The 20,147-nt window shown below is 40.1% G+C and overlaps 1 protein-coding gene and 1 pseudogene across 4 annotated transcripts in view; one reads left to right on the top strand and one right to left on the bottom strand.

The window, feature by feature from the left end:
• Positions 1-20,147, top strand: part of Nsd3 (nuclear receptor binding SET domain protein 3) — a 115,224-nt gene that overhangs the window by 10,105 nt on the left and 84,972 nt on the right. The gene's annotated exons all lie outside the window — the stretch shown is intronic.
• LOC121462362 lies at positions 2,719-3,503 on the bottom strand (annotated as a pseudogene).

Here is a 20,147-nt window from a genome sequence, read left to right as displayed (position 1 = left end):
TAAAATATGTTGGAGCAGCATCTCTGCATAGGTTGTGTGGGTGGTGGGTGTGCTCTGCAAGAGAACTCATGTTGGTACAAGTATGAGCAAGAAGTTAACTTTCCAGTCCAAGTTTACTTCCACTATTGTTATTGTAACATGATGCATCTATTAACTGAATAATGTTTAGTTTTCTAATGAAACAAGTAAGTGATGTGAAATTTGAATATAGTTGAACCTAAAATCCTGAAGTGATGAAACTGGTGAAACAAAACAAAACAAGAGAAAACACCCAAACATCTTTATGGGAAATTAAAAATTTGTTAGTTTTATATATTGCTTAGTACTTTAAAATGTATTATTTTTGTTATAATTTTTTTGTTTGTTTTTGTTTTTCAAGACAGACTTTCTCTGGGTAACACCCCTGACTGACTTGGACTCACTCTGTAGACCAGGCTGACCTTGAACTCACAGAGACCCTCCTACCTCGCCCCCCCCCCCCCCCAGTGCTAGGATTAAAGGTGTTCGCCACCACTACCTGGCTTCATAATTGTTTTTTGACTTGAGGATCATATAGAATCTAAGGTATAAAAGAAAGTAAAATATGAGCATTTAGAAAATCTAAGAACCAACTGGCTGTGGTGACTTGACTTTAAGACCAGTATTAATAGAACATGCTTTTATTCAGTAGACATTCTGCTTGTCCCTGGGTTTACCTGAAGCTTTATTCTAGCATGTGGTATGATTGCTTAAATGTCTATGTATGTGATCTCTCTCCTTTTCTTTCGTTTTTCTTTTTTTGAGACAGGGTGTCTCCCTGTAGACCATGCTGGCTTTGAGCTCACAGAGATCCGCCTGCCTCTGCCTCTGAGTCCTGAGTGCTGGGATTAAGCATATGTGCCACCGTGCCAGGCCAATTTCTTTGTTGCATCCCATTTGCCCATTTCTTCACAGATCATGACTAACTTGATTTCCGTGAGCATGTGAGAACGTTCCCTGAGGTTGCTTGAAGGACAGTGTTTTACTAGGTGAGCGCTGAGCAGTCAGTGCTGAGTGGTAGAACTGTAAGATGGTGGGAAGAACTGAGTTTCCTTTTGAGATACAGTTTCCAGTCCAAGTAACCCCAAACTTGCTATGTCTGACCTTGAACTTCTGACTACAGGCGCATATCACCACCACGGGCAGCAGCTAGGGATTGGACCCTGCCCCCAAAACTAGATTTTTAGAAATGTCTGTGTCTGTGTGAATATATATGTGCATAAAGACACCCAAGTCAGCCAGAAGAGGGCATCTGGAGCTAGAGTTACAGGCAGTTGTGAGTCACCTGATGAGGGTACTGGAATCTGAACTCTGCTCTTCAACAGGGCAATAAGCTCTTATTTATTTATTTATTTAGTTAGTTAGTTAGTTAGTTAGTTAGTTTTTCGAAACAGGGTTTCTCTGTAGCTTTGGAGCCTGTCCTGGAACTAGCTCTTGTAGACCAGGCTGGCCTCGAACTTACAGCGATCCACCTGCCTCTGCCTCTCGAGCGCTGGGATTAAAGGCATGCGCTGCCACCACCTGGTCAACAGGGCAATGAGCTCTTAACCACTGAGCCATCTCTTGGGATTTGATTTTTAAATGTCTTTCCACCCTGAGGATTTTTGTTATAAATGTCTTACCCCCAGAATATTTACTATTTTTGAACTTAATAAAACCTGTCACAGAAAATAGCTAATTAATAGTAATTATTTAAAACCCAGAATACAGGCTGGTGAGAGGTCTCACTGGATAAAGGTATTTGCTGCTAAACCTGAGAAGACATGAGTTTGATCCCTTAACTGGGAACCCATATGGTGGAGGGTCAGCGCCACCTCCTGCATGTAGCCCTCCAATCTCCACGTGCACAAGTTGGTACTCATGTATGCCCACCCCCAGTTTTAAAATAGAAAAGTTGGGGGCAAAAAGAGTTGAAAAATGGAAGGTTTTGAAGTTCTTCATTTTTGTTTTCTGGTGTGGGATGGGACCTGGAATTTAGCTTCTGCTGCTCAGCTACGGGCCTTTCACTTTTTTACAGGTCCCCTGCCTACATGTGTGTCTGTGTACCACGCATGCCTGGTGCTGTAGAGCAGAGGTCAGCAGAAGGCTATGAGCCACCATGTAGGTGCTGAGAATTGAACCTTGGTCCTCTGCAAGAGCAACCAGTGCCCACCCTTTAGTCACTGAACCAACCTACCAGGTTTCTTAAAATTCTTATTTATTTATTTATTTATTTATTTATTTAGTATACAATCTTAAAATTCTTTTAGTCAGTGGAATTAACAACAGCGTATAGACTTCTGAGCAATAAAATGTTTTTGGCTTTTTCTTTTTTGCTTTTTTTGTTTTTTGTTTTTGTTTTTTTTACAACTCCATATCATGACTTTTAAAACTGCAGTTTTTATTTTTTTAATTTTCTTTTAAATTAATTAATTAATTTTTAGTTTTTCGAGACAGGGTTTCTCTGTAGCTTTGGAGCCTGTCCTGGCACTAGCTCTTGTAGACCAGGCTGGCCTAGAACTCACAGAGATCCGCCTGCCTCTGCCTCCCGAGTGCTGGGATTAAAGGCGTGTGCCACCACTGCCCGGCAAGTTTTTATTTTTTTGCAATTTAATAAATACTCCTAGATAACTGCTCATGGGTAGGCAGCTTGGTAGTATTCAGAAAGATCACAGTGATGGTGTTTTCCTAAGGGTGTGTGGTTTTCAGGAGAAGTCACTATCAAACCAGCAAGGCTGCATTTATGTACCCATCATTTTTAGGATTGTTGGTAACTTGGGCATACTTTCCCCAGATAACCTAGCCTCCCGTGTCACAAGGCCCAGTTCGCTCACATTCGCTTCAATTACTGTACTTTGGTGATTACACCGAGAGGTGCGTATAATGGGAACTGTGGATCTTTTCACACCAAGTATTGGCAGGCGAAAGGTAGCTTTCAACTCAGGATGTGTGACATGGGCTTTTTTGAAACACAGACTCATTGGCCTGATAAGCCTTTCATATTTAGGTGGTTTTCTTGTAAAACCATCACCAGCAAAGACTTTAGTAACCATCCTCTTCCATGCCTTCTTTTTTCTTTTTCCTGTTCAAATAACTTTCGATACTTCTGTTTCTCCTTTGGGTAGAGGGACTTCCCATTTTCCCGCCTTCTCTTTTCGCTTCTGCTCAATCATGTTGGAAAGCTCTTTTGCTCTAGATTGCCCCTCTCTGTCCAGCAGGTCGGCAGGTACTGCTTGTGGAGTCTTTTCATCATTCTTTTATTTGGTTTTATTTTCATGCATCTTTATAGTCTTTTTCATTTGTATTTTCTCAGCATGGCGCTGCTTATGGTGGAGCTTAGCCTTCAGGACAATCTTTTTTCTTTTTCTTTTCTTTTTTTTTTTTTGCCTTCTTTGAACGTTCATGGTCCTCCCAACTTTCTTTCTCTTTTTCTCATGGTAATCCAAATGATATCCATAGCGTTTAGGGTGTAATTCAATATGTTCAATATGTTCATTTTGTGGCATGGTGACAGCCATGAAACAGCCGTCTGCAACCTCCCAGGTGCACAAAACCCCTTCTGGGTCTCACTGACCATGACCCCACTACGTGCAAGGCGGAACAGAAAAGCGCTTTTTTTGTTTTTTAAAAATATGGCTTCTCTGTATAGACCGGGCTGTCCTGGAATTTGTTCTGTAGACCAGGCTGACCTTGAACTCAGAGATCTGGTAATAAAATGTCTTAAATGTAGAATTTATGTCCATATATTTTGGACTAGTGCACTCTTATAATCCCCATTTCTTGTACTTGGAAGGTGAGGCAAGGAACAGTTGAACTTTGAGAGCTTCGGTTTTACCAAGATTGTTTTTGTTTTCTTTTTTTTTTAAATATTTATTTATTTACTTATTATGTATACAATATTCTGTCTGCGTGTATGCCTGCAGGCCAGAAGAGGACACCAGACCTCATTACAGACACCAGACCTCATTACAGATGGTTGTGAGCCACCATGTGGTTGCCGGGAATTGAACTCAGGACCTTTGGAAGAGCAGGCAATGCTCTTAACCTCTGAGCCATCTCTCCAGCCCTGTTTTTGTTTTCTGAGATAGGGTTTTACTATGCAGCCCTAGCTCACCTTGAACTCAACAGAGATCTACTTGTCTCTGACTCCCCTCCTCAGTACTGGGATTAAAAGTATATTTCACCTTGTGTAGCTATTACCAAGAATTTCTGTTAAGAGTTGCACTCTTCCATAACAGGAGAAGAACTGCCATGCTTTGCTTTGGATTTTAAAGACATCTAAATTTGCTGATCATGGTGTCATACACCTTTAATCATAGTTCTTGGAAGGGGTGAGTAGAGACAGGCAGATCTCTGAGACACTGTCTCAAAAAGACAAACAAACATGAATTTTAGATACCTGAACTGGCTACTATGTCAGTAGTGAAGCTGTGCAAAAAGACACTTCAAATGTGTATGATTTTAGTGTTCAGGACAGAGTTGGTATTAATCTATAATTAATATCAAAAAGTCATTTTTCTTGGAGTCATTTTTATAGCGGTCAGGATTCTAATATTCTCATAAGTGTAACATGACTGTTTCTTGTAATCCCATTAACAGTGACTCAAATTTTTATATACTGGTACAAAAGACAGTATTTCATAATGTACCCAATATGAATTATAGCACACTGTCGGTAGTTTTATGTGCTTTTAAAGTTATTAGATTTATGGTAGAGAATATCATATTATATAAAGTTATGTAAATAATATTTCTTAAAATATATGTTTTAATTATTGACTCTTAGATGATATGTTCTTTATAGTATGTATTTGCAGCATTAATTTTTTTTACATTTATTTATTTGTGTGTGCATACCGTGATGCATGAGTAAAGCTTAGAAGATAACTTTGGTAGTTGATTCTCTCTTGTTGGTTCCAGGGTTTTAACTCAGGTCATCAGGATCGCTGGCAAGTTCCTTTACCCCATTGAATCATCTCACTGTCCCTGTTTTTGGCATTTAATAAAGTGCTTTCTAATTTTATTTTTTAATGAAAGTATTACCAGCTAAAATATAGTTGCATATTATAACTATTGAAAAGGTTGAAAAATAATTGGGGTTCATTTTATTTTGTTGTTTTTCTCATAGTGAACTGATTACTTAGTGATTGGCTTTGTGCTGGGTGTAGAAGTAATGTTGCAGGTGCTTTCTGAGCTTTCTTCACAAGTTCTTTTAGAAAGAAAGAGCCAGTCTCCCTGGGCATGGTGAGGCACACCTTCCACACTCAGGAGGCAGAGGAAGGTAGGTCTCTTGAGTTCAAGGCTAGTCTGTTCTACATAATGAGTTTACATAATGTCCTAGAGGACAGCCAGAGCTACATAGTGAGACCCTGTCTCAAACAAACAACAAAACAAAACAAAAAAACCCAAAAAAACAAATCCGGTACTGGCCCAGTTGTTAAAGCATGAAACCTTGAATTTGGATCCCCAGTTACCCCCCCCCCCCCCACACACACACACAGCACACACAAAAACAGGTATAGTAGTTTGCCTGTGATCCTAAAACTGGGGTGTAGACAGGTAGAATTTCTGGGAGCTCTTGGCCACCTGTCTCAAAAGATAAAATGGAGAATGATATGGGAAAACCTAGTCCTGCAGGTATGTGCACAAACACATGTGTATTACCACACAGGTGCACACGAAGTCTGTAGACAGCTTTGATTCATGCTAACAGCCGGTGGCATCTCAGTAACACTTATACTTAATGGTAATAAAATATTTCGGTGGTTAACTCAGTTCTGTGTCCCCTGATATTCTTTTTCTTATGAGAATTGATTTATTGATAATGCGCCAGATATTGCAGTTAGCTGTGGGTGTTCAAAGATGATTTATTCCATTGTTCTTCATTCTCACCTTAGTTTCTGGTATCTGCTCCTCAACTCCAGTTATGTGCTGTGTTTTCATTTAATGTCTCTAATTTGATTTCACAGAATTTCAAGAAAACATTTCAAAAATCTAACTCACTTAGTATTTATATTACTGAGGATCCCAGAAAGTTCTTAACTGAGATTCTTTGAGGTGCTATCTACTGTCGGTCCAGAGAACTCAGGTCAGTGTTTCTCAGCCTGGAAAACTCTGATATCTCGAATTTCACCTTCTTAGCCCTGGATATTGTCTGCCAGGAGGGACTGGACTGACTCTGTCTCATTTATCTTTTATCTCTGGTGCTTAGTGCTTGACATTAGGCAGGCGCTCAGTGTGAAGTGAGCACTCTTATCAGGAATGGCCTCCAAGCCACCCCCAGCATTTCCCTTTATTGCCTTCCTCTCTAACGCTTTTGTAAACTGTAGGATTACAGGGACCTTGACTGAGTCTTCAGCCCTGTAACTTTGGCTCTTAGCACAATGTCTGCCCAATAAATGTTTGTTTTGTTAGAGAATTCTGAATGAGTTGGGGCTGTAACATTTGGTTTCTTTCCCATTATAGTGGCAGCAGAATGGGAAAGAAGGAGCTGGCATGAGTCTTCACTGAACCTTGTCTCAGCCTACAGAGGGTGATTGACAGCAGCTGGTGTCCAGAATTAGTATAGCGGAGTTCTTTCTTTATTGTTCTTTCTTGTATGGATGTTTTAGGATCGTGCTTACTTCACACGCATACACACCTTCCCTTTATGACAAGATTGTCCTAAATCAGGTATTCAGTGTTGTGGGGGAGGAAGTAGAGTGCTCTGCTAGTGGAGGAGACACAGGACCTGGCTTTAGAGGGCCTGGCACTCACAGGGTTCTCCGGCCTGCTTGATGATTCCTTTTCTTTTTTAATTTAAATTTTTCTGGTTAAACATTTATTTCTGAGCCATTTTTAACTAGTTTGTCTCTTGCTGTACTGTGCCGCTTCGCTTCTGTTGTTGTAGTAAGGAGGTGGGGCCGCTTGTTTGTTCCCAACTGTTCAGCCCTGAAATAACCACACAGAAACTGTATTATTTAAATCGCTGCTTGGCCCATTAGCTCTAGCTTCTTATTGGCTAACTTTTACATCTTAATTTAACCCATCTCCATTAATCTGTGCATCACCACGAGGTCATGGCCTACCAGCAAAGTTTCAGTGTGTCTGTCCCCAGAGGTGGCTCCATGGCTTCTCTCTGACTCTTCCTCCTTTCTCAAGGCATTCAGTTCAGTTTTCCCTGCCTAGCTAAGTTCTGCCCTGCTATAGGTCCAAAGCAGTTTCTTTATTCATTAATGGTGATCACAGCATACAGAAGGGACTCCCACATCACCTCTCCTTTTCTGTTTAAATAAAAAGGAAAGTTTTAACTTTAACATAGTAAAATTACATGTAACAAAAACAGTTATCAAGCAAGAATTACAGTTACAATATTTATATCTACTTTATCTTTTATCATAACTAAGGAAAACTATATCTACAAATTCTTCAACTCCATCAAAAACTCCAGAAGGATATAATATTACCTAAGCAAACAGGAAGTGCATTGTAAGCTACTTCTTGAAACTCTAGAATTGACAGAGACATCTCACTGCCTGGACAGTCACCCAGAGTTCTTCTGTACTGTTGGGCATCCATCTTCAGCCTATAGGCCCATAGTATATGGCAGACTCTTTCATGAAGCAGGAACCCTGAAGGATCATCTTACCTATAGGCAAGTCCAGCAGTCATCTCTTGGTGGGTCCTGCATGTCCAGTTTGTCAAGCAGTCCAGGCAAGAGCAGTTTCTTGCCCAAATGGCTAGCAAACCCCATAAGGAGCCTCTTTGATGCCCATCTTCCTCTTGAAGTAATTGGTACTGCCAGGAGTAGATGTGTCTCATTATCATGAAAAGTCCTAAGTTATTAAAATATTTAAATGCCATATTCTGAAGGTCTCTGAAAGATTTGAAGAATACCTATCTAACTGAAATATATCTCTCATATATCTAGAAACCCTAACTAACATGAGTACAAGCTTGACTATCATAGATGATTATCTACTAACCTATATTTCATAATTATACATTACATTTTTAAATGAGCTGCACAATACAATACCTTAATCAAGATCAGAAATACATGTACACAGTATAACAAAATTGACCTTAAATTTGTATCAATAAACCAAGATCTATACCAATGCAAATCTCTATAGCATATCCCCCTTTAAATGTAAAAATTTTTTTTATAAGCAATATTTGGAAATATGGGTGTAGTTATTCTCCAAACTGCTTCCTACTGTTTGCTGGGCCAAGTAATTTTTTTGAGGGGTGTTCAGGGTAATCTTTCAGGGGGTCTTGGTCCATCAAACTTTATTAGTCTGGAAGCAATCCACAGGTTCTCATCCTCTGTGGAAACAAAAGAAGAACCTTTTTTCTAAAGCAACATATCCTTAGACTCAAATTTTGAATTCAAAATACCTTTGAAATATATATATTGGCTTAGCTTAGCAGTCCCAGAATCAAATGTCTCTCTGCAGTCAAAAAATTCAAAGATAACACAATAATGTACATAATCTAAACTCTCTGAAATTTCCATCTTTACGGCTTGTTTTTACTCTATTTTTGTACAAGTTTGATATTTATTTTATTATCTTTACTTTTTTAATCTATGAGTGTCTGTACTTTGTCTCTTTAAAGACTTTGTTTTATTTTTTAAAAAAACCATTTTTTATTTTTTTGTTTCTAAAGAAATTTCTATTTTTTTTGCTTTTTTTTAAAAATTAATTTATTTATTATGTGTACAACATTCTGCTTCCCACACACCAGAAGAGGGCTCCAGATCTCATTACAGATGGTTGTGAGCCATCATATGGTTGCTGGGAATTGAACTCAGGACCTCTGGAAGAGCAGTCAGTGCTCTTAACCTCTGAGCCATCTCTCCAGCCCCTTTGCTTTTTTTATTTTTATTTTTTATTGAAAAAATTTCCGCCTCCTCCCCATTTACTTATTTTTATAATTCTCTGTACTCTTTTTCTTCTCTCTCCCAAGCCTACATACATTTATCCAACACTGTGACCCATTTAGAGATCTTTTATGTCTGAATCTGTCCTATTGTGTATCTGTAATTCTTTACTGTCCAGGAGCATTTCTTAAAATGCTAAGCACTTCTTTAAAACTTATTGCCTGCTTGCCTTGCCCAGACCAGCATGGTGGAGCTGCTGGCCGCTTCTGAGAGCCATGCACATCACCCCACTTCCAGGCACACAGCCGGTCCACATTGCCATCAAGCAAGCCACATCACGCTTCTCACAAACCCCATCCAAATGCTCGGTCTCCTGAAAGAGCCAGTGGTCACACTGGCAGGACGGCCCAGAAAGTCTGCATTTCAAAACTGTGGCTTTTTTTTTCTGCTACCACTGAGTCAGGGAAACTTCTCCTAAAGGAGCTGTGGCAAGCTGCCAGCAAACAGCCAGAAGCTGTGTTAAACTCTGTATTTTTGTGTTTAGAATTCCTTTCCAAGCCCTCTTAGATTTCAAGGGGATTTTAGTCAATCACGCTGGTGCCAGTTTGTAGTAAGGAGGGGGCTGCATGTTTGTTCCCAACTGTTCAGCCCTGAAATCATTAAACAGAAATGGTATTATTTAAATCACTACCTGGCCCATTAGCTCTAGCTTCTTATTGGCTAACTCTTACATCTTAATTTAACCCATCTCCATTAATCTGTGCATCACCATGAGGTCATGGCCTACCAGCAAAGTTTCAGCACATCTGTCTCCAGTGGCGACTCCATGGCTTCTCTCTGACTCCACCTCCTTTCTCAAGGCATTCAGTTTAGTTTTCCCCGCCTAGCTAAGTTCTGTCCTGCGAGAGGTCCAAAGCAGTTTCTTTATTCATTAAGTGGTGATCACAGCACACAGAGGGAAATCCCACATCATGTCGTGTCACTTGTATGCAGACTTAGGTCTGTTCCTTTCTACTACTTCACCTTTTAATTACTGTACCTCAATAACATGAATTGCTGTACCTCAGTGGTGCTAACATTTTATTTTAAGCTTCATTACCATGTACAGTGTAATCATAATTCTTTGAATGGATAATATAAGTTTTATTGTTGTGCAATGTACATACTTTCTTCATGTTTTTTTTTTTTTGGTTTTTCGAGACAGGGTTTCTCTGTGGTTTTGGAGCCTGTCCTGGAATTAGCTCTTGTAGACCAGTCTGGTCTCGAACTCACAGAGATCCACCTACCTCTGCCTCCCGAGTGCTGGGATTAAAGGCGTGCGCCACCACCGCCCGGCTTCTTCATGTTTTTTTTTTTAAAGGAAAAAAAAAATGATCTTCCAGAACTTGGGAAGCAGAGGCAGACAGATCTGTGTGATTCAAGGCTAGCCTCGTCTATAACTGAGTTCCAGGACAGCCAGAGCTACACAGAGAAACCCTGTCTCAAACGAAACCAAAAAGAAAAAGAAGAAAAAAAAAAAAGAAAGAAAAGAAAAAGAAAAACATTGTCTGTTTGTGGGAGGTTTTTTTTTTTTTGAGACATTATTCATGCTTATTAAAGCTCACTTTTTAAAAGATTTTATTTTAGACAGGGTCTCAGTATGTAGCTCTAGTTAGCCTGGAACTTGCTATGTAGACCAGGCTGGCTTTGAACTCCCTATCTCTGCATCCCCAGTGATGGAATCTAAAGCTAGCCGTCATGCCTTGCTAAAGCTCACTCTTTTAAAGTGTACAAAAATGGTGTGGCTTTTAGTGTCCTTGCAGGTTATCCAACCATCATTTCTGTATCCAGAGCATTACCTGGGAAGAGGCCCCAATTCCTGTTACACATAAAATAACCACTTAAAAAATCTCGCTCAGAATCTGAGCCTAGTGCTGTGTGTAGTCCAGTTACCTGTGGCTGAATTGAGAGGAAAGCCTGAAAAACAGTAATTAGATAGGACTTGCTTCTTCCTTTGGTGGAAAGTGAGTGAAGGCACATGAAAATATAAAGTGAATGTAGTCTCTCCTTAGTATTTATTTTTATTTAAGAATTCAATTCCAGGGCTAGAGAGATGACTCACTGACTGCTTCTCTAGAGCACCCAGATTCAATGCTCAGCACCACATGGTAGCTCACAGCTGTCTGTAACTCCAGTTCCAGGGGATCTGACACCCTCACACGGACATACATGCAGGAAAAACACCAATGTCCATAAGATAAAAAAAAAAGATTTAAATTCCATTTGTTTGTGTGTGTGCAACGTATGGACACAAATGGTGGTCTGGGTAACTTGTAGGAGTCGATTCTCCCTGCCTGGACTGAGCTCCGGTGGTCAGGCTTGGAAGCAGGCACTTTTGCCAGCCAATCGTTCTTTTTACTACTTTTTTCAGTTGTCTGTTCTTTTAAGCAAGTAGGTTTTCCACTTAAACTTAGCAATTAGTTATCAGGTTCAATTTCTATTAGAAAGACTGCCTTGGAAAGTACCTTTAGTGAAGATCCACAGATAAGGTTGCTAAAACAGAATGCTAATTCTCGTAAGAAAGGCTGCTGCCTTGGTGGGATAATGTTTTATTAGTGTGACGCTGAGCAGTCACTGGGGGACACGCTTCCTTGTAAGTCATAGTCTGAAACTTTCAGAGCTAGCCCAGCCAGAATGGCGGCACTTAGTTCCTTCTTTCTTTTTCTTCTTTATATATTTTATTTTTATTGAGACAAGGTCTCACTATGTAGCTCTGGCTGTCCTGGAACTCACTATGTAGACCAGGCTGACCTGGAACTTCAAGTGCTAGGGTTAAAGGCATGTGCCACTACTCCCAGTCTGGTAAAAGTTCTTTCAAACCTTAAAATTTTCTTTCTTTTTTTTTTTTTTTTTAAATATTTATTTATTTATTTATTATGCATACATTATTCTGTCTGTGTGTATGTCTGCAGGCCAGAAGAGGGCACCAGACCTCATTACAGATGGTTGTGAGCCACCATGTGGTTGCTGGGAACTGAACTCAGGACCTTTGGAAGAGCAGACAATGCTCTTAACCTCTGAGCCATCTCTCCAGCCCTCGTATTGTCAAATTGTCTTTTAAAAAGCCACAGGAAAACAAAAAAATATTATCAAGAACCTGTAGAGATAATATCATTATATAATGGCCTGAAAAATCTATGTTTGCATTACTATGAGTTTTACAAACTGAGAGAAAATGCCCGAATTTTAGTTAGAAATTAGATATCTCTACCCCGATTTTTGTATATGTATATATAAAATGTCATTGAAAGCAGTTCATGTTTGTTTGTTGGCAAAATAGTAAGTCTTGTAATCTGATGTTCTCTCAGAGGGCAGGACAATCTGAAGACAAACGGAGCAACCTCCTCCACTTGAAAGCTTGTTTGTAGTTCTCCACAAAACATTTTCAAGCAGGATCCATTTTGTTTTAAAGATTAGCCTTCTATTGAGGTCACTGTGCCAAATTCCGGTATTGCTTTTCATCTCTGGGAAATGGATGAGATGCTTATCAATTCTAGTTGTGGTTTGTGAAAGTAAACACTGTTATTCATTTCCTTTTTGGTGCTTCAGAGGTGTGGTCAGGTTCTTAGAACCCTGTAAGTTTCGTTATTTTTTTCCCAAAAACTCAATCACATTTATAACTTAATGGTAACTTTAAATTTTGAGTAGAAACAACCCATGAGAACCTCATACTAGGGAGGCTGAGGCAGATGGATCTTTGTGTTTGAGGCCGTAGTAAGTTTCAGGATAGTCAGGGCTTCACAGTAAGAACCTGTCTCAATTTGAAACAAAACTAAAAAGCAACAACAAAAACCCCACAAAACCCCATATGAGTTAGAGGAAGAATGTTAGTTTTTAGTGTAATTGGGACCCTGTGTAGAGTACAGAACTAGACTTTTCCTTCTGTTCTTAAGAGCTGCTGAATGACTTACAGTTTAACATAGGTATAAAGCAAGATAACACACTTCCATTATTCTAAGTGCATACTTGTTACATTACTAAAATTTTAAATTTAAAAAGTTAATTTTATATTATGAACTCAAAATGAGCAATCCAAAAAATATTATTATTATTATTGGTTTTGCAAGGCAGGCCTTTGATTCAGAGATCCGCCTGCCTCCACCTCCTGAGTGCTGGGAGTAAAGGCGTGCTCCACCACTGCCCCAGGATGATTTTACGCATTGATTGATTGATTGATTGATTGATTGATTTAGGCAGAGTGTCTTAGAGTTTCTACTACTGTGAAGAGACACCATGACCACAGCAGCTCTTATAAAGGAAAACATTTCACTGGGGATGGCTTACAGTTCAGGGGTGTAGTCCATTATTTTCTTTCTTTCCTTCTCTCTTTCTTTTTTTTTGAAACAGGGTTTCTCTGTGTAACTGTCCTGGAATTCACTCTGTAGACCAGGCTGGCCTCGAACTTAGAGATTCACCTGCTTCTCCCGAGTGCTGGGATTAAAGGCGTGCGCCACCACCGCCCGGCTGGTACTGGAGAAGGAACTGCGAGTTCTACATCTGGATCCAAAGGCAGCAGGAATTAAATATAGTTGAACACATCATTAAATATAATTGGTCACAGAACCAAAATAGTATAGCACCTCTGTATATTTCAAAGACTCCACACTTTTGTTTTTTTTTTAAATATTTATTTATTTATTATGTATACAATATTCTTTCTACATGTATGCCTGCAGGCCAGAAGAGGGCACCAGACCTCATTACAGATGGTTGTGAGCCACCATGTGGTTGCCGGGAATTGAACTCAGGACCTTTGGAAGAGCAGGCAATGCTCTTAACCACTGAGCCATCTCTCCAGCCCCTTTTGTTTTTTTTAAAAAGGCGATTCTCCACTCTTTCAAGGTTGTATGTCTTAGTTGTCTTTTAAGATGACCTGGTTAGGTTTAAAATATTGAAGCCCCTCTGAGCCTTCTATTTGGGTTCTAGGAGCATGTACATGTAGTATGACAAATTGCCTCTTAAAAATTAAGATAAACAGCAGCTGGCGAGATGGTTCAGTGATTAAGAGCACTTGTTGCTCTTGCAGAGGTCCCTATTCATTTCCCAGCATCCACACAGCTGCTCCACAGCGGTCTTTTACTCTATTTCCAGAGGTCTGAGGCCCTCTTCTGGCCTCTTTGAGCACTGCATGCATAGGGCACACAGGCACCCATGTGAGCAAAACACCTATACATATGAGATAAAAATCAATAGGGCTGGGGAGAAGGGTCAGTGTCTAAGAGTGTGTGTTACTCTTATAGAGGACCGGAGTTCAATTTCCAGCACCACATTAGGCAGCTCACAATTGCCTGGAACTCCAGCTCCAGGGGATCCTCTGGTCTCTAATCTACTACTACACACATGGCATACAGATACACACACGATTAATCATTAAAACTATTATCTAATAAGTATTAAATGTTCTGTTATGTGTATGGGTTCACCTGCATGTGTGCTTGCGCCACACCACGTGTATGTCTGGTGCTAGGAATCCAATCAGGGTCCTCTGGAAGAGCAGCCATTGCTCTTAACTACTAGTCATTTCTCTAGCCTCCCAAATACACAAATCATAAGAAAACACAATTCACATAGGCAGATAGTCCAGTGTTCATTCTAAGAGGCACACACAGGGATGCCGGGAACTTCCTCAGACAGCTAGACTTCAATGACCGTTTCTGTGGGATCACTCTGACCTCAAGAGGTGCACAGAGGAAAAAGGGGTTTAAGGGGCACATTACATGTAGAAGGACATTAGTAAGGACACAGAGGTGTGGCCCGAGAGCAATGATCCTAGCATTCAGCATGCTGGATCAGAATGCCTTCAGAGTAGCTGAGGGGTAGCCCTTGCCTGGAGGGTGGTAACATTTGCTCTGTCCATCAAGGTATTTAGACTTTTTCTAGGTAGTGGGAAGCCTCTAAAGGAGTTTGTCTTGAAAGCAATGCATTTAAATTTACAGATTGACACTGGAGTATTTAGGGTTAGGTAGTCTATCACAATGGGCATCTTAGAGACACTTCTGATTCTGAAAGGCCTTAAGCGGTGTTCAGTAGAAGGAATTCTTACATTTATACAAACTCATATAAATGAGTATGTTTATGGCCTAGCATGTAATTCAATAAAGTAGAATCCAGCAAATGTATGTTCTACCAAAGAAAATTGTTCTTTTTGTTGATTTATTAAATGTATTAATCTATACATTTAGCATGTTGTTAATGCTTAGTTGGTATTTTTATCTTAAAGTTGTTCATTTAAAATATTTAATATGGTTACTTTCTCTTTTCTGTCTCCGGTTTGACATAAGAATCTAATCCCCCTTCCTTCCTTCCTTCCTTCCTTCCTTTTTTTTTTTGTTTTTTGTTTTTCGAGACAGGGTTTCTCTGTGGCTTTCTTCCTTCCTTCCTTCTTCCTTCCTTCCTTCCTTCCTTTCCCTTTCCCTTTCCCTTTTCCTTTCCTTTCCTTTTTTTGAGACAAGGTCTCTCTATGTAGCCATGGCTGGCTTGGAACTTGCTATGTAGGTTAGACTCGTCTGGAACTCAGAGGGATTCATCTGCCTCTGTACCCTGAGTGCTGAGATTAAAGATGTGACCTACCATGCCTAGGTTGATATACTTTGTGAAATTATCACTGTTCCCATGAATAAATTGGAAGAAAAATAAGAGTCCACAACTTTAGTTGATAATTTTCAACTTTTCCCCCTTCTCTTCCTTTGTTTTATTTTTTTCCTCTTTTTTCTTTCTGCTTTGAAACTATATGGACAGCTACAACCGAATATTTAAAAGCATTCATTAAGGGACTAGAGAGATGACTCAGTGGTTAAGAGCACTGGCTCCAGCCAAGTGGCAGTGGTGGCTCACACCTTTAATCCCAACATTTAGGAGGCAGAGGTATTCGAGGCCAGCCTAATCTACAAAGTTCCAGGACAGCCAGAGCTGTTGTTACACAGAGAAACCCTATCTCAAAACAAAATAAAACAAAACAAAAACAAACACTAGCTGCTCTTCCAGAGGACCTGGGTTCAATTCCCAGCACCCATATGGTAGTTCACACCTGTCTGTAACTCCACTTTCAGGGGATCCAACACCCTGACACAGCCTAGACACATAGACAGATGAGGCACCAATGTATATAAAATAAATTTAAAAAAAAGAGAAGTTTATCTTGTGTGTGTGTGTGTGTGTGTGTGTGTGCATGTGGAAGCCAAAAGTCAGCATCAATGTCCTCTTTAATGGCTCTCTTTCATTAAACAGGTCTTTCACTGAGCTTGGAGTTTGTCAGTGTGGTTAGGTTTGCAGGCCAGCAGGCCGTAGCTGTCTACCTGTCTCCTCCCTAGTACACTATTGTGCTTTGTGTAGAAGGAGACTTGTTCATTTCCCAGCCTCCCAGACCCAAATAATAACATAGAAACTATATTAATTAAAACATTGCTTGGCCAATAGCTTAGGCTTCTTATGAACTAACTCTTACATCTTAAATTAACCCATTTCTATTATTTTATATTTTACCATGAGGCTTGTGGTTTACTGGTAAGGTTCTGGTGCATGGGCATCTTTCTCCTTCAGTGGCTACATGGCATCTTTCTGACTCTGCCTTCTTTTCTCTTCTATCTCTGCTTGGAATTCCCACCTTGCTCTATTCCGTGCTGCCATAGGCCTAAAGCAGCTTTTTTATTAACCAATGGTAATAAAACATTCACAGCGTACAGAGGGAAATCCCACATCAGCTGTGCTTTTCACAGGGGTCTTGGGGCTCAAATTCAGGTCCTCGTGTTTGCTCAGCAAGCCCTTTTCTGACTGAGCTATCTTACTAGCACTTTACCTTCCTCCAAAAAAAAATACTGCATTTATTTAGCATGTGTATGTGCATGAGCGTGTTATGGTGTGCATGTGGAGTGTAGGGCCAAATGGCAACTTGTAATTGTCAGCTTTCTTCATCCTCCATGTTCCCAGGGATTGGAAGTGGTGTCATCAGGCTTTACTGTCGCACCAGCCTTTTTTTTTTTAAACTTTGATAAAAGAAAGAGTTTATCAGAAATTGTGTAGCAATTTTATTTACTTAAAAGTGCAGACTACAGGATTAGTGTTATGGATCATTTAGGAGAATATTTGTCTAGAATACACAAACAGAACACAAGGTTTGATCCCCAGCTCAGCATAGAAACAGCAATGGTGATCCATGTGTAATACTGTCACTGAGGAGACGGAGGCAGAGGGATTGGAAGTTTAAGGTTGCCTTGATGCCAAGCATGTTTGAGGCCTGCCTGGGCTATCTGAGACCCTGTCTCTGAAGTACAGGTTATGATGAAGAGAAGATCTGTGCAGTTATTGAAGCTCCACCAAATGGTTAGCCTTGGGAAGGGGTGGGGAGTGTGCAGCATGTGAAGAGCTTGTTTTTTTTGTTACTATTTACTTCACATATTTAGGAATTGGGAAAAATTACTCTTTAAGAGCTGATGTTTTTGAGCAAAGTGTGTATTTGAAACCTGTTGTTAATGTATGTGGGACTATGGTCTTGGTTTTTCATTTGAACAGTGTGGATAATAATAGTATTTTTAGAGAAGTATTTGGAGGGTACTGAATAATGTAATAAATATGAAACATTTGGAGCATACTGATACATAGTAAACTGCTAAAGGTTAACTATTTGTGATATTAACTATTCAAAGAATTTTAAAACGTTTACTTTATATGTATGAATGTTTTGCATATGTATATGTATGCAGAATAGCTGTGTATCTGGTGTCTGGTAAGAAGAGAGCATCAGATCCCCTAGAACTAGAATTACAGATAGTTGTAGAGGGTCCTGGGAATCAAAGTGGGGTCCCTGCAGGAGCAACAGTGCTCTAAACCTCTGAACCATCTCTCTAACCCTGATATTATTAACTCTTTATATCAATATATTATCACTTTATATCAATATGTTATCAATGTTTAGTAGAAAAATTGGGATCCATTCATTTTTCTCATTCATTCATTCATTTACAGTACTGGGATCAAACCCATGACTTTATACCACCAGGATACACCGCCACCATAGGTCTACTACCCTTGCCTGGGTTTATTTAGGACGCAAAGATGTCAGAATTTTCAAATACTTGTATAGAGCGGTTTTAATGCAGTGGTGAAAAACTCCCTAAGTTCCCCAGCCTGCTTTTCGTGGCCTTGGCCTCCTCGCCTCGCCTCACGTTACTTTTCTTCCTCAAACGTCTTTTCATTAGCAGTGGCCATGCAGTTTGACTCCTGGTCACTTTTATGTTTCACACTGCTTACTTCTATTTAGGAGCCTTACTCATTGAGTCTTACTAAAGACATTGTAAGGGCTGGAGAGACGGCTCAGTGATTAAGAGCATGGTGACTCCCAACAGTCTGTAACTGGGTTCTAAGGGATCTTACATCCTCTTTCGACTTCCATGGTCATCAGGCATGCATGTGGTGCATGTGCATACATGTAGGCAAATACTCATGCACATAAGATTAAAAATAAAAAATACATTGTAAATGCTTTAGGTCAGGTCTTTTCTTCTTCTTTTTTTTTTTTTTTTGGTTTTTCGAGACGGGGTTTCTCTGTGGTTTTGGAGCCTGTCCTGGAACTAGCTCTTGTAGACCAGGCTGGTCTCGAACTCACAGAGATCCACCTGCCTCTGCCTCCCGAGTGCTGGGATTAAAGGCGTGCGCCACCACCGCCCGGCAGGTCTTTTCTTCTTAACTAGCTCTTTTGTATCCAGTATTGTGCCAAGTAACTGGGAAGAGGAGTGAGGGTGAACCAAGCAGGCACTATCCCAAGTCCTTCTCCCTACAACCCTGTACAAGGTAGACACAGGCTCTAGAAGAGACAACTAAAGAAGGTTAAGGGATCCAGAAAACACCGCCTAAAATCATAGGTCCACATGTGTTAGAGTTGGGCATTGGGCCCAGCACTGTGTGTTAGTCAACATAGAATGGTCCTCTTTTGTGAGGTTCTAATCCTGGCATCAATCTATGTGCCCTCTGTTTACAGGTTCTTCCTGGCTTTCCTGTGTATAAAAACCACTATAGAATGACACGTGTAGTTTCAAAATACCGTGAAAAACAGAATTATCAAAAAACCTGACTTTGCTATTCCAACACTAGGGAGGCAGAGACAAGTGGATTTCTGTGAGTTTTAGGCCAGCCAGAGCTAGTGATACTCTGTCTAAACAAGATGAAACAAAAACTGTTTCATGGACTGGCCAAGATGGCTCAGCAGGTGAAGGCACTTGCTACCAAATTAAGTTTGATCTGTGGGACCCACATAGTGGAAGTAGGGAGCCAACTCCTGAAAGTTGTCTTCTGACACATGCCCACATGTGCATTTGAGCATACAAAATAAAAATGTACAAATCCAACCTTTTTCAACTTTTACTTTAAAAAGTTTAAAACCTTTAGAAAGGAGGGTTGTGTATGGTGGCTTCAGCTTTTAATCCCAGCACTCTGGAACCAGAAGCAAGTGGATCGCTGAGTTCAAGACTCATTACAGGCCGACCAGGGCAACATAATGGAACTGTGGACACATTTAGAGTAAAAACCGAGTTTCAGATATGAGGAGTGCCTCCCACAGACATTTGGATCACAGTATGCTGTTTGGGAGAAGTGAGAAGGCTCTTGCAGGGAAGGTACTGTTGGGATCTCAGCCTCACCATTTCATCCCGCTTCTGTTGACTGCACCGACTGAGAGCAGATCATTTGGTTCCTTTTTAAATCTTCTCATGTGAAATGGAAATATTATTTGCTTCATAGAGTTAAGAAGTATAATGTGAGTGAGTCCACAATCTGAAGCTGTTTGGCTCATGGATGCTCAGGAAGTTGGTTCATGCACAAGCTGTCTGAACTGATGGAAACAGGTTATAGAAGCCCTTGACAGGCACGGAGCAGATTTGCTATTATGAAGGTGTAGTCTTTCGGAGCTTGGAACTAGACTTCTAGAAGTCTAATTTCAAAAACTATCTTCTAACTGCTGTGAAGAAAAGTTAGAGGTGACTGTTACCTTTAGTCACAGCATTTAGGAAGCTGAGGCAGAAAGATTGCCACGAGTTCACTCCAGGTCATCCTGGACTACATTAAAAATGAAATGAGAAATATCTATAAAATCAGTGATCATAGTCTAGCATAAGGTGCTGAGGGCTGGTTTGTGTTTTGAAATTAGAAGTCAAAAAATAAGTCAGATTTTAAAAGAAAAAACTTCTAGGCGTGGTGATGCACACCTTTAATTTTAGCACTCAGGAGGCAGAGGCAGGTGGATACCTGAGTTCAAGAC

The sequence above is a fragment of the Microtus oregoni genome, unplaced genomic scaffold (assembly GCF_018167655.1).
Source record: "Microtus oregoni isolate MIOR12 unplaced genomic scaffold, Mior012 000024F_ref0000369, whole genome shotgun sequence".
NCBI lineage: Eukaryota > Metazoa > Chordata > Mammalia > Rodentia > Cricetidae > Microtus > Microtus oregoni.
This window is presented reverse-complemented; position numbering and strand designations above follow the sequence as displayed.